The sequence below is a fragment of the Schistocerca gregaria genome, chromosome 2 (assembly GCF_023897955.1).
Source record: "Schistocerca gregaria isolate iqSchGreg1 chromosome 2, iqSchGreg1.2, whole genome shotgun sequence".
Classification (NCBI taxonomy): Eukaryota; Metazoa; Arthropoda; class Insecta; order Orthoptera; family Acrididae; genus Schistocerca; species Schistocerca gregaria.
The window spans coordinates 595,695,755-595,711,245 of record NC_064921.1 but is presented as its reverse complement, the minus strand read 5'-3'; positions in this window follow the sequence as shown (position 1 = coordinate 595,711,245).

Below are 15,491 nucleotides of genomic sequence, written 5' to 3'. Positions count from 1 at the left end.
CACCAACTATATTTAATCTACTGTTTATGAACATCGTTAGGTTTTTTTGTAACAGTTTCAGCTGAATTTACCTCTGGCTTTAGCCAGCTTTTGATACCAGTAATGATTTGAGCTTCATTGCTTTCTATTAGCTCTTGAAGCCTTGGTTCCTTCCCAACAATGCTACAACAATTTACAGTTACAATACTGACTGTGGCTATGTCTGCCCTGTTCCTGTGTTTGTCCTGAACCCTATGAGGCTGAAGCCCTCTCTGCACTTGCCTGAGACCCTCTAATGTAAAAAACTGTCCAGTCCATTCCTCACAATCCCTGTTACCTGTGTAGCCACCTGCAGCATGTAGTGGATACCTGACCTATTAAGTGGAACCCAAAACCCCATCACCCCATGACACAAGTCAACAAATCTGCAACCTAAATAATCACAGAGCCATTTGAGTCACTGATTTAGACCCTCCTTTTGGCTCTGTATCAACGGTCCACAGTCAGTCCCATCTCTGGTGTTACAGTTGGTGAGCTCTGTCTCCATCTCTCAAGTGTGACTGCCTGCCTCTACCAATTCAGTTAGCTGCTTGAAACCAGAGGGAAGCTCTTGTGGTCAAAAGTGACATACATTATTAGTATCAACATGAGCAATTACCTGCATTTAGCTGCACCATGTGACCTTCATGGCATCTGGAAGCACTTATTCCACACAGGGAATGATGCATGTAGACTGTACATTTGATTTCTTCCCCTTCTTGACAGCCATATCCGTAAGGAGCCCCATTCCACACCTGACTTTGGAGCTCCTGACTACTAGTAATCCCCTCCTCCATGAATGCCTAAATCCAGCTCACCATCTCTGTCAGCCACAGATAGTGTCTGAAACTGTTTATCTGATGAACCAGGAAGACCCTTTGATCACCCACCCAGAAAGCCTTTCAATGACTTCCACATCTTGAAACAACCTCCCACTAGACCATGGTTGAGGGGTCACCCTCAATGCAGATTGTAACCATGGCAGTCACAGTAGTGGACCAGTACAGAGACACAGGGATGTGCTGGACATACCCTGCATCCCCACCTTCAGGACCCAACAGCAAAGTCCAATGGCAACATCCTCAAGCTTTGTGACTAAAGCCAGCACTGCTTGGAGTTGTGAGCAAAGGGTCACCAACTCAACTCATATCTGAACACCAAAATCACAGTCCCTATCCTATACTAAAGAGAGAGAAGCATAGACTGCACAGTAATTGTGAGCCTTCCTTTGTTACGCAAGTTAAAGTCGGTCTGCGCTTATTCTGAAATACAGTGGCTATACTTCGCCATTGGCTGCGTGCATACAGTTCAATTTTACTTCTGTTTCATTTGGAGATTACCAATTTTTGGCTTTCCTCTGCAGTGTGCAAAGCTTTATTTCTCATTTTTTCATCCTCTTTGTTAGCATAATTTAATGATGCCTCAGAGAAACAGTTTTGTAATGTAAATTTTTAGAGGTCACTTCAGGTTTGATTTTTTAATACTGCAATAGCAATATTCCATGTTCTGCCTCGCCACAAAGTAAATTTGCTTTCATTTCTGCCTATAATAATCAAATAACCTGTATATCACTCTGCTGGGTATCAGGGCACAGACAATCAGATGTAACAGCCTAGGAGGGAAGCACAACATAACACAGTGTGGCATTCCCCTTCAGGGTGATGTATCACTGTTCAGTCAAAGAGCCACGCAACTGTGCTACAAGGAATAGTTAGTGGTGAGGGACTACAAACTGTAATCATTGAAAGTAACCATCAGACTGCAGTATACCTCAAACTGCTGTTACCAGTATGAAGTAGCTCTGATATGTCTCCAAACAGAGCCTCGTACATTACTCTTTGATTGCATTTTGTCTGGAGAACACTCATTGTTGGTGTCCTTCTGTGACCACCATGCATTGCAATAGTAGAACATTGCCCACCACACACAAATGGAGTCTTGCCTTTTCAACTCCCTATATTGCACAGCAGGTACAAAACTCAATACAAAATATTCTCAGTATCACGATGCATAGTATGCAGATGGCATGGATGCTTGTTGAGCTGAAACTATCATTAGTGGACAAACTCTAGGACACTTCACCACACTTGTATTAGGTTTGGTCAGACAGATTGAGATCTGAAGAGGGAAAAAAGAAAAATGCTCTCAGTGGTTTGGATATTTCAACAATCAGTAAAAATAAGAAATCAGCCAAGATAGCTTCAAAAGCAAAACAAGGATAATGGCATGTAGTCAAATTAAATCGGATGCTGCTGAGGGAATTATATTAGGAAATGAGACGCTTGAAGTAGTAAATGAGTTTTGCTATTTGGGGAGCAAAATAACTGATGATGGTCAAAGTAGAGAGGATATAAAATGTAGACTAGCAATGACAAGGAAAGAATTCCTGAAGAAGAGAAATTTGTTATCATCGAGTATAGATTTAAGTGCCAGGAAGTCGTTTCTGAAAGTATTTGTATGGAGTGTAGCCATGTATGGAAGTGAAATGTGGATGATAAATAGTTTGGACAAGAAGAGAATAGAATTGAAATGTGGTGCTACAGAAGAATGCTGAAGATTAGATTGGTAGATCACATAACTAATAAGGAGGTATTGAATAGAATTGGAGAGAAGAGAAAATTGTTGGATAACTTGACTAGAAGAAGGGTTCGGTTGGTAGGGAATATTCTGAGGCATCCAGGGATCACCAATTTAGTATTGGAGGGCAGCGTGGAGGGTAAAAATCGTAGAGGGAGGCCAAGAGACGAATACACTAAACAGATTCAGAAGAATGTAGGTTGCAGTAGGTACTGGGAGATGAAGAAACTTGCACAGGATAGAGTAGCAAGGAGAGCTGCATCAAACTAGTCACTGCCCACACCTAGTGTATCAAACCATATCAGTTAATGTGAAGAAGTTTTTTTTTAAAGGTTCATCTTTCTACATCAAAAACAGGGCACAGTGGTTTACTGGTTTTCTGAAATCAATGAAGAGAAGTTTGCTGCTAGGAACTGTGACATAACAGAAAGCCAACATCTAGCTGAAATCAAAATTATTGTAAGGGAATTGCACAAATCCTGTAATTTTAGTTAGAGGTAGTTATGTGTAGTGACAATATATATATGAACACAACATGGCTTAATAAGGAGTGACTGAAATATTAAATATAAAATGATCATTAGACAAAATGCCACATTATAAAGAAACAGTTGCATTTACATTCACTTTTAACTGAACAATTTTGCCCCAACACGAAGAACCATTTTCTGATGATGTCCTTCATGTAACAATAATTGTGGTTAAACTCTGGGAGTTGTAATGATCAGGTAATGTGTGAGAAAGCCAATATGGTCATTCCTTTTTAAGAACCAAGTAGTACTTTCAATGTCTTCCACATTAATTGCAAGAGGGTTTGTTCTGTGTAGAGTGGGGCCAGACTTAACTTCCTTATGGAGAAAAAAATCTAGTAAAAAAAGTTGATTATGTACATGGAAAATGGGATGGAAAAAACTTACACGTCATTTTAAGCTCCTGTATTTGAAACATCATTGATGATCACACACAATAAATGCACTAGAAAACAATTGCAGCAATCTAGGTGAAGAAACAACATAAATACAAATGATCCTGGAAGTGCATTTGGAGAAATATACTAATAAATGAATCTTCTTTTGATTCCAAATTGGATACAAGTCATCTCTGGAGTCACAGTTTCTGAAGTGGATGAGATGAAACCAAAAAAATATGCTTAAATCTAGGTTGCCCATTCTGAGATCTCTTTCTGAACTCCCAAGTTCAATGTTCTCACTCTTGTATCTAGAGTCTCCAATTTGTAGAAAGCATAGGAGACCAAAGACTAAGTATCATTAAATGATAACTGGATCATTCTATCACCCACTAGACTGATCTCGTGATGCAACTGAGAATGTCAGAGAAAACCTCAGTTCGCTTGTTTATAAATTCCTCAATCATACTGTAATCATCAGTGGAGGCCAATGTAGTCATCCAAAGTTAATTGGGAAAATTACAATTTTGTTAGTAGTGAGTGTGATAAGACATCCTGCGAAACATTACTAAATGCCTTCCCTGAAAACTACATAGAGCAGATAGTTAGGAACCCCATTTATGATGAAAATATAATGGATCTAATGGCAACAAATAGGCATAACCTCTTTGAAGATATCCACATCAAAACTGGTATCAGTGACCATGATGCGGTTTTGGCAACATTGACAACCAAAGTACAAAGGACAACTAAAACAAGGAGAGAGATATATATGATCAGTCAACTAGATAAAAAAATCAGTAATGTCATATCTGAATGAGAAACTTCAAACTTTCAGCACAGGGCAGGAACATGTGGAGGAACTATAGCTCAGGTTTAAAAGATTGGTTGACCATGTACTCAGTAAAACAATTCATAATGGTAGGGGACTTTCTTGGCATACAGTCACTGTAAAGAAACTTCTAAAGAAACAGAGATTATTGCTTAATTAGTGTAAAACAAGCATAGGGCTATAGGTAGAAGGATCCTGAATGAAATGTGTTTTGCTGTCAAGGGGCCTCCATCACTCCAATCATGTTCCATAGTTTGCTCTACCCACCTCTTCTGGAGTTTCACCAATGGCTCGAAATCTGCCAATCACATGGAATATGCCTTTATGTCTTCTGTTGTCATTGAATTCCATCTCTTGCCTGCCACATGTGGGGTGTTTAGTGTGGAACTGATGGCCATGTATTCAGCCTCCTGCTTTATTAAATGGCCCTCCCTCACCAGAGGCTTGTCACGTGTGGACTCAATGAATAGCCTTCAGACTATCATCCTGTGTTTTTCCCATCACTCCTTGGTCTCTGCTACCCATGACCTTCTTGCCAATCCTGGTGCTGATGCTTGTTTTTTTTTAATTTCCTTTTGGTTCCTGGCAACAATGTGGGTATCCTAAGTAAAGAAGTTGCCAAGTATCTGGCTGGAGTGGGGAAAGGGGGGGCAGCAGCCACTTATCCCCCCCCCCCCCCATCCCCTCATTCTCCCTGATCCCTCTGGTGCCTGGATTTGCAGATTTACATCAAATTCCTTTTTGCTAAGTTGTGGATTGACTCTCAGGGGCTGGCTATTCCCCTATCTAATGAAATTCATGAAATCAAGGAGACTCTCACAACATTACATTCTTCCCTCTGCGTCTGCTTGTGGGAATCTACCATCTTCTACCGTCTTTGTATCAGCCGTAATAGGTTGTTGACCCATAGCTTTTCTCTCCACAGCTATTGAAAACTGCCTTTCCCAACACCCAACTGACTTCACACCTGCAAACTGCTTCCTGCTCATTGAGATCAACTATAGGCTCACTTGTAATTACTTCTCCTTTGAAAGCATTACATACAAACAAATCCATGGTACAACAATGGGCACCCACATGGCACCATTCTAAGCCAACCTATTCATGGGTCATCTACAGGATGCCTTCCTAGCTACCCAGAATCCTAAATCTCTCACCTGTATGATATTCACTGATGACATTTTTTGTGATCTGGGACAAGGGTGAGGACGCCCTATCCACGTTACTCCAGGACCTCAACACCTTCATCCCCATCCACTTCACCTGGTCCTCCTCAACCCAAAAACCACCTTTCGTGATGTTGACCCCCTCCTCAAAGAAGGCTCCACCAGTTCCTCTGTCCACATCAACCACCAACAATACATCCAAGACAACAACTGCCACCCATTCCACACCAAAAAGACCCTTCAATACAGCCTAACTACCTTACCTGTGGTCAATGCATCTGTTGTGATTATCAGTTCCTCTCCAAATTTATCAGTGGCCTCACTAAGGCCTTCACAGACTGAAATTACCTTCCAGCCTTGTTCAATAACAGTTTTCCCATGCCTTGTGTTTCCAGTTATCTCCCTCATACTCACTGTCTGGCTAGAAAGAAGCACTCCTCTTAAGACCCATTTCCACCCAGGACTTCAAGTAATTGAATCACATTCTCCACCATAGTTTTAACTATCTCTTTTCATGCACTGAAATGAGGTAACCTACCACTATCTTTCCCACCCCTCCCACAGTGGTGTTCCACTGCCCACCAAACCTATTCAATATCCCTACTGCATCCCTACTACCAACCACTTGCCTCAATACTCATATCCTTGTAACAGACCTAGATGCAAGTCCTGTTCCATATATGCTCCTAATGCCACCTACTCCAGTCCTCTCACAGCCATCTCCTATCTCATTAAACAATTTTACCTGTGAAAGCAGCAATTTGATCTACATATTAATCTATAACGTGGCAATTAATAAGCTATTTCACCATATTGATGGTAACCGCAAAACTTTTAAAAAGTTCTTTAGTTTCTACAACAGGATTGTCACATTGTTTCATGACTGCTACAAGGTATTGCTGTTGGAGGACTATTTTTGTCTTCTCACTTGCTAAAAACATTTGTCTTGCACTATGCTTTGTATATGAGCATATCATTTAATTTATTATTTATTGTGGCAATATTAGGATCACTAGGAGCTCACATACCCCTTCCCCCCCCCCCCCCCCCCCTCCATGTAGGATAACATGACACTCACCACAGGATGGCATAAGTTGGCCCACAGAGCAAGGCATGAACAGATTCTTGTGATTCCTTGTAATGTAACAGATGACAAATCTTGCAAACTTTACAGACTCTCTATGGATGTGGTATTGGCTGGATTCATGCTTGCTGTTTACTGATGATGATACTGGACTTCGTTCTGTGTACTGGACTTGTGTAATTCTTCATGTGCTTCTTCTGCTTGTTATGAAGTAAATGTGGTTTGCACCATGTCACAACAGTAACAACAAAACTGCACAAATGCACAGGTCTGTAAATCGATGCTGAGAAGTGACACCAGCAACAAATGGCCATGAAAAAGCAACAGATGGCTTTGTTACAACAACAGTTTGCCGCTCAAGACAAAAGACACTAGGAGCAAATGGCCTGCTTCAACAACAAACAACAACACCAGCAACAACTTCAACAGTTAGCAACATTGATAGTCACATCTCTGGTACCACCCATAGTTACCCCATTCTTATCATTTCAAGATGGCACTAACAATTGCAAAATGTAAATGTCAATTATAACATCATTTTGCTATTTTAAAGATAAAAATACCTGATCTTCAGAAATAATTCTTTTCATCTTGTTCTGCTTAACAATTCTGGTAAGTTGTCATTCTCCGGGATATGTGACATGCTTACAGGGTATTATAATCTCAAATTGAATACACTATTTTCTGTATTAGAATTCTACCAGTGTTGGAAATTGAAATCTAAACTGTATGACAATTGGCTATTGGATCTTGTGTCATTGTTGTAATTTTGTGTTTGCAAATGAACAACATCAACAGTCATAAGCTGACTCCCTAAACCAGTGATCAAGTTGTTAGTTATGCACCTGACAAAAAACTGCATATTCAGGCATTAAAGTTTTTGGACAAAGTTCCCAGAAAGGTGCAATTCTATCGACAGAGTGAAACAAAATGGCAAACATGCTCAAAAGTTTTTATGTTGTGATAATCTACATGAAATTTACAACTAGTGTGGCTGACAAGGAAAAAGGCACTAGTTTTGGACAGAAATAGTAAACACCAGTAGTCTGTTACCTGCCTGTCATTTTATGAAAAATAGTACTTTTTGGTTATTTTAGACATCTGCAATAATCTGTCTGTCAAGGAGTGTTGGTTTCCTTATTTTTTATTTTTTATTGTATAATGTATATAACAATTCACACTGTGTAAGTGCTTTCCAAATCTGAAGATACTAACTTTGATTATCAAAACCAGTTATCAAGACTAAAGGTTTTTATTAGTGATCTCAGCAAAGAAGTTTATCTTTACTAATATATCATCACCAATCCACCCTCACTTCTCAAAGTGAGCAAACTAAAGTAAACAGCAGAATTTATGGACATATTCACTCATACAGTGAAACAGACAGACAACTTCCCACAGTGTTGTTCTGATTCCAAATCTTCCTCAGGTGATTCAAATTACAGTTCTGCATTAAGTATCACTGAGCACTGCTACCCTCCTGTCCCATGATACTGTATAGCAACCATCCCATCAGTGACCTAAGGAGTACAAGACCTGCTTACATTGTAAAAACATGATCACATCAGAAGTATTTGCAGTCCTATCTTATTTTTAGAAACCACACAATAGTGAATCAGTACATATAATTGAAACTTTAGTAAACCTGGAAAAGGAAAATTTACAGAAATTGTTAATGTGTTTATGAATCTTAGTTAAAGATATTTCAAATGGAAACAACAACTTCTGCATCACTTATTATTTGGAATATGAAGTAAGGAAGGAAGGAAGATTAGAGTTTAACATCCCATGAACAATTATGTCATTAGAGATGGAACTCAAGCTCAGATTAGGGAAGATTATGAAGAAAGGCAGCCATGCCCTTTCAAAGAAACCAGCCTGGAATTCTCCTTGAGCAATATAGGGAAATCATGGAAAACCTAAATCTGAATTTGAGCTGTCATTCTCCTGAATACAAGTCCAGTATGATAACCATTACACCACCTCCCTTGGTAGAGAATACATACATAGATCTTGGCTCACCTTCATTACAACCATTTTCCCAGGAAGTTGTTAAATACAATGGATATGAATATAATAGAGGGAAACATTCCACGTGGGAAAAATATATCTAAAAACAAAGATGATGTAACTTACCAAACGAAAGCATTGGTATGTTGATAGACACACAAACAAACACAAACACACACACAAAATTCAAGCTTTCGCAACCAATGGTTGCTTCATCAGAAAAGAGGGAAGGAGATGGAAAGACAAAAGGATGTGGGTTTTAAGGGAGAGGGTAAGGAGTCATTCCAATCCCGGGAGCGGAAAGACTTACCTTATGGGGGGAAAAGGACAGGTATACACTCACACACACACACACACACACACACACACACACACACACACACACACACATATATATATATATATATATATATATATATATATATATATATATAACAAAGATTCCAAGACTTACCAAGCGGGAAAGCGCCGGTAGACAGGTACAATAAATAAAACACACAAACACACACACAGAATTTCTAGCTTTCGCACCCGATGGTTGCTTCTTCAGGAAAGAGGGAAGGAGAGGGAAAGACTTACCTTAGGGGAAAAAAAGGATAGGTATATACTCGCGCACACACACACACACACACACACACACACACACACACACACACACACACACACATATCCATGGAATGTATGGATGGATATGTGTGTGTGTGCGCGAGTATATACCTGTGTGAAAGTTATACAGGCCTAGCTAGGTTGATGTCAACCCAACCACAGTCCCCTATTTTGCCCAAGTTTGATCCATACCCTACATTTTCCATGACATTGTTAAGGTGGTACTTAACTGTGTACAAGAACAAAATGTCATTATGCTCATCTTATTTAGTTCCAGGGCATCTCTGTTAATAGTTGTTTGGAAGCCAAAAGGCTCCCTTGAACTGTATAGGAATTTCGAGGCAGTAAACTCTCAAGCTGCTGAAGACAAAGTTACTATTCATTTGCCTAAAGATTCTTTTCCAAACTAAAACAAGATAAATGCTACACCAAAAGTAAATCTACCCAATATACATTTACAGCTTCTATTGCATCCAGAGTCATAACATGTTTGTTTCAAACACATCATTTGGCCTATATCAGTATCAAAGGTTCTCTTTGGGAATTTCCAGTGCTACTACTATCTAGAACAACTGATCTGCAATACTACTGCTTTCTGCGGTTATCCTGATGACATAATTTTCTTGGGCACTAATACACATAAATTTCTACAGAACATTCACATTCTCTTCAGTACCTTGCAATTTGCAAATCTGAAATGTAATCTAAAGAAAGTACACATTTTCCAACACACTGTGGAGTTTTAATAATCAGCAAAAGCTGTATTTTTCCTATCCAGGAGCATATTGAAATCATAGACAGCATGCCTATACACCATAATCCAAAGGGATGACAAATCTTCATGAGAAAAATAGTCCATTATGGTCAGTTCATTGTGCAAAGTTCATATGGTTGCAAGAGTGTGACAAAGGATTTTGCACTCCAAACAGACACTACAATCTGCACCATGCCTAATCTTGTACTAAAGGAAGGCTACTGATACTAAATGCTAATACATCTCAACAGAGAATTGTGGCCAGTCTGTCAGACCTTGAGCAAGTTGGTTCTGAACATTCCATTGTGTTCACATCCCAGACTTCCAACTCAGCAGAGTTATGCACAAATAAAAAAGAGACCCTGGTGACTATTTATGCAGTAAGCAAATTCCAACCATATGTCTATGGTATCAAATGTTATCTTGCAATGGACCACAAACATTTGTTGGCATTATTGATGCCTCAGTCATTTTTACTGGATAAGACAGCCAAATGCCTACAGTGATGGGCTCTATTTTTATCAGTATATGATTATCACATTGGGTGCAAGTCTACAAGCTGTCATGCCAATGCAGGCATGTTATCTAGACTTCTCGATGGTTGAGACCCTGATTTTGACCAACTGAAAGTTGTACACCTCTGTGCTACAATGATGTTCTTGCTGCATGTAGGACATTGGGATATCATGCACATGACAATCCTCACCTGTGATCATGACTGTTGACCAGCAATACACAAGGAGGTTGTTCACCTGGCCTACATGTGTTCAAATTGGGTTCTTCTTCAAAGCTTTTTCCTCCATGGCACAATAATCTGGTCCTTGGTACCAAGTCAACAACAATTTTCTGGTTATTTTTTGAATATGATGTGGCTTGTAGTGGTGGACTCATTTTCATAATGCCCATACATGAGGCAGCTGCATTCTACAATGGCTGCAGCCACAAGTAAAGCATTGACTAAGTCTTTGCTACAGAAGATATGTCAAGGGCTGTAACACCAAATAATGGCTCCAAATTAAGATCTACCTCCTTCACAGGACTTTGTGTAAAAACAGTGTACAACACTTCCTTATTTTTCCCTTCCAACCACAATCCAATGTTTAAGCAGAGCAGATGGTCTGCAGCTTTCAAAAAAATGATGACAGCAAAACAGTCAATGTCCGCAGAAGATGCCCTAATAATACATAGGTGCTGTGAGTATGAATGCTGGTAGCAGACTTGTTATGTAGTTCTTGCTCTTGTGCTACTCACAGAGGACTAAAGAATATTCAGGGTTAGGTGTGTTTACAGACTGCCGTATTGATATTTTGTGATTCTGGAAGTTACATAATTGTGTATAAAACTGTATGCTTGACATTTACTAAGGTGGATAAGCTCCATATTCCAACAATGTCTTGGTTTGCATAATGATTAGTTAGTAAATTAAAAGAGCTTATAGAACTATTTTGTATGCATGCACCCTGAATTCTTTATTTATGAGTACAGTTGCAATATTTGAAATTACATTAAATTATGGAAATTCTTAATTAGTGGCTTACTGGATTATTGAAGAGTGTCATTTGGTCCAGGAAAATTAGAGCAACAAAGACGTAATAATAAATTTGGATATTAATGGCACAAAAACAACAGTAAAATTTGGTGGAACTTCAGTACCAGTTATCTGACAAGTTACTGAGTTCCAGGAAGATTAAAATATGTTACTGTAAAGGCTGGATCTTAATTGGTGGCTTCTTAATTAGTGGCTTACTCAATTAATGAAGAGTGTCATTCAGTCCAGGAAAATTAGGGCAACAAAGATGTAATAATAAATTAGGGTATTAACAGCATAAAAACAACAGTAAATTTTCGTGGACTTCAGTACCAGTTACCTGATAAATTACTGAGTTCCAGGAAGATTAAAATATGTTACTGTAAAGGCTGGACCTCTAGCTTTCTAATAGCAGGTGTTAATGTTTCCAAAACTACTTATTATCTCAGTCAAAATTACCATTGTTTGCTATAGTAGTAATTTCAATTATTATTTATTTTTAACATGTTTTCCAAAAAATTAAATGCATCATTGTAATTAGCATATAAAAAGTTATGATCTGAACACTGAATTAATGTGAAACATGGTCTAAATAATATCTAGACATATTTGGGCACATACAACAAATAAGTACACAGTGTGGATTGCTAGATTCAAAATGAAAACCAATTGAAAGGTATATAGTCACTAATGGGAGTGCAACAAGAGCAGATTGTTTCCAGACTCCTCTGTTTTAATATCACAGCTACCCTTTCTGTTTTGTCTGTTAAAAATTGTTTGAATTATTGCAAAGCTCTACTATAGCAATAAGAAGTGTTTTATATAGTAAAAAGCTTTCATGAACTTGCATAAGGTCACATATAATTCCTGGGACTTTTTGGGGCTGCTTCAAAGATAAGCAAATTTTCTTGACAAATTTGTTGATGGCACATGTTGTACTCTTGCTTTCCTGGAAATCAAACTAATTTAATGTGATGATATTAGATTTTGCTCTGTAATTTTAGATCTGGGTTGCAACAATTTTTCAAACAATTTTCAGGATATTGGAAGGAAACAGCATTTTACTGTCCCCCCTCCCCACCCCAACCTTTTCCTTTCCCCACCACCCAGATTGCTTCTCCCATCATGCGAAGTTGCTCACAATCTGGCATGAGTGGCCAGAGACAGTGGTAAAGTGTGTGTGAGTTGTGCTTGCATGAATGTGCATGTGTATGTGTTAAGGCCTTTTAACTGAAGTCTTAATTTTTAGCAGTTGTTTTGTTATGCTGTCTGCGACTCACCATCTCCTCAATATGGTAAGTACGAATCTACCCTTTTCATAACATCAACATTATTCTATCCTGGATTTTCCATTTTTTAATATTCATCTATACATTAATTACCTTTGATAGTCTGAAAGGTGCAGCTCTCTGATTATACACAATTAGGCCACCAACAATACCAATGAAACAAGCAGGAACTCTACCCAGTGTAGATATATAAACCTCTTGAAACACTTGGTCTGTCCTTATATCTGTGTGAAATCTGTGAATAAAATACAGAGAACATTAATATTAGTAAAAAAATAGTTACCTCTCACAGATAAAACCTTAATTATCTTGTTAATGTCACACAAATATTGTCCTTTCCAGTCAATAAAAAAGCAATCATTTATTAGAAACAGATGAAGAACATTGGTGCTCATAATATATATGGTAATAAGTAATTTTACAGGCAATATGTAGAATTTCCAGCAGAGGCCCTGATGATGGTACAGACCACTAGACAGAGCATTAGTTGATGCTGTTTTTCATCTGTAGATCACTTTTTCAAAACAGTTGGACCTGTCATAGTATTACAAATTGTGAACAAAGAGATAATTCATAAATAAAGGCACTTACATACTTGTAAGTCTAGTTTGACAAGGAGTAGAAGGTTAATTAGTTTCGTCATGTAGTAGCAATCATCCAAGATTGCCTGAAGTAATTTAGGGGAATCACAGAAAAATTAAAACAGGATGACCATATGTGGATTAGAGCCCCCATCCTCCCAAATAAAAGGCTTCTCTGTTTAAAACATGCCACTGTAAATGTTCATTGACAATATTTGATATCTTTGGAAATGCCATTTTTGGCTATGTTACGATGATTTCAAAACGTGTCTTGGCCTGAAACCAATCATGAAATGAATAAAAAGTAAACAGTTGCAACTTGGACTGGTTTTTTTCTTCTACTAGCTGTACATTGTTCAATAATTTCACAACCTCATTCACCACACATGCTACACACACTCACTGTGTTCACAACCATACTAACACTATAAATTTGAAAGTAACTCTGTCCTTTACACTTACATCACTAAATTGCTGAACTGATTTTGATAAAATCTGGTATGGATATAGCATGAATACTGAGGAAGAACATAGCCTACTTTAGAAGGTGTGTAATACAACATATTTATTGATTTGAAGAACATAACATGACATAGGGAACAATAATTACTCTTTGAAAGAGCTATTTACTCTTTGACTTTTGATATTTATCATATTGGTTGACATGCATTTGTTGTTTGATATGTTCTACATAATGTGATTCAGAATAATGAATACCATGTTTATACAATCCTCTACATGTTTAATCCATACTTTTTTACTAATATGAGGCACACTCCCCTCACATTTTAGCCTCTGAACATCATGCGTTCCTCATAACTTCTTTCTTGTGTTCAACTTCGTGTGTAACAGGTCATAATCATGCAGTTAGCATTATTGTCTTGTGATCTTAGGTTCCTTGATTCAATTCCCACCTGGGTCAGTTTTCATTCCTGCTCATGTCAGGATGTGTGCATTATTCTCATCACCATTTTATCATCATCAATGTGTAAGGTATCAAAATGGCATCAAATAAAAGGACTTTCCCCAAACTCCAGAACATTCAAACTGGGTTCTTCCAGGCAATTCATTTAATTTAACTAATGTGGAATGCTGTGGGTAACAGGTAGAATACAATGCTTATACAATCCTCAATGGCTTTAATCTATGTCAATCCATATTTCCGTACCAATATTATAAATGGAAAAATAACTCTGCCTGTTCCATTTTCATGACTAAAGCACCAAACTAAAATCCATTAAATTTGGCATGAAGTAACTTGAACCCTGTTGAGGAAGACAGGTCACTTTACAAAGTGTATAGTACAATATATTTAGCAATTTGTAGCATATTAAAACAAGATACAGCTATGTGACATACCCTCTGCCATGCACCCCACATCCCATGAAACAAAATGACTCCAATGACAGTGTGGAAAGTCCTGCGACAGAAGCTGTCTATGAAACCATTCAAGTCAGAGCTAGTGCAGAAGCTCAGTGATGATGACAAAGACAAGCATTTTGAGTTTTGCTTGCAGTTGTAACAATTGAATGAGGATGGGGACGGCATTGTTGATCGCTTAATTTTTAGTGATGAAGCCACTTTTCACACTAATGGGAAAGTGAACAGGCACAATTGTCAAATCTGGGGTACAAAGCATCCACATGAATGCATTGAATTTGAGTGTGATTCCCCAAAGGTAAATGTTTTTTGTGCCTTGTCACATCAAAAACTGTAAGAGCCACTCTTCTGGGCCAAGATCACTGTCACTGGATATTCCTACTTGGACATGTTGCAGAAATGGCTGATGCCTCAAATGCAATCATACTCTCTGTTCATATTTTGGCAGGATAGCGCTCCACCCATTTTCATTGTGAAGTTCATCAGTACCTGAACACACGCCTGATGCATCAATGGATCAGCTGTGTTACAGAAGGGACAGTTGTTTCATGAAATGGCCTCCCCAATCACCAGATCGCACTCTGTGTAATTTTTTTCTGTGGGGACACATTATAGATCTGGCGAATATACCACCTCTACCACATGATGTATCAGGGCTCCAGGAGAGAATATGGGAAGCAACTGCCACAGTCGATGATGCAATGCTGGGATCTATATTGCAAGAATTTGATTACCTTATTGACATCTGCCAGGTCACTT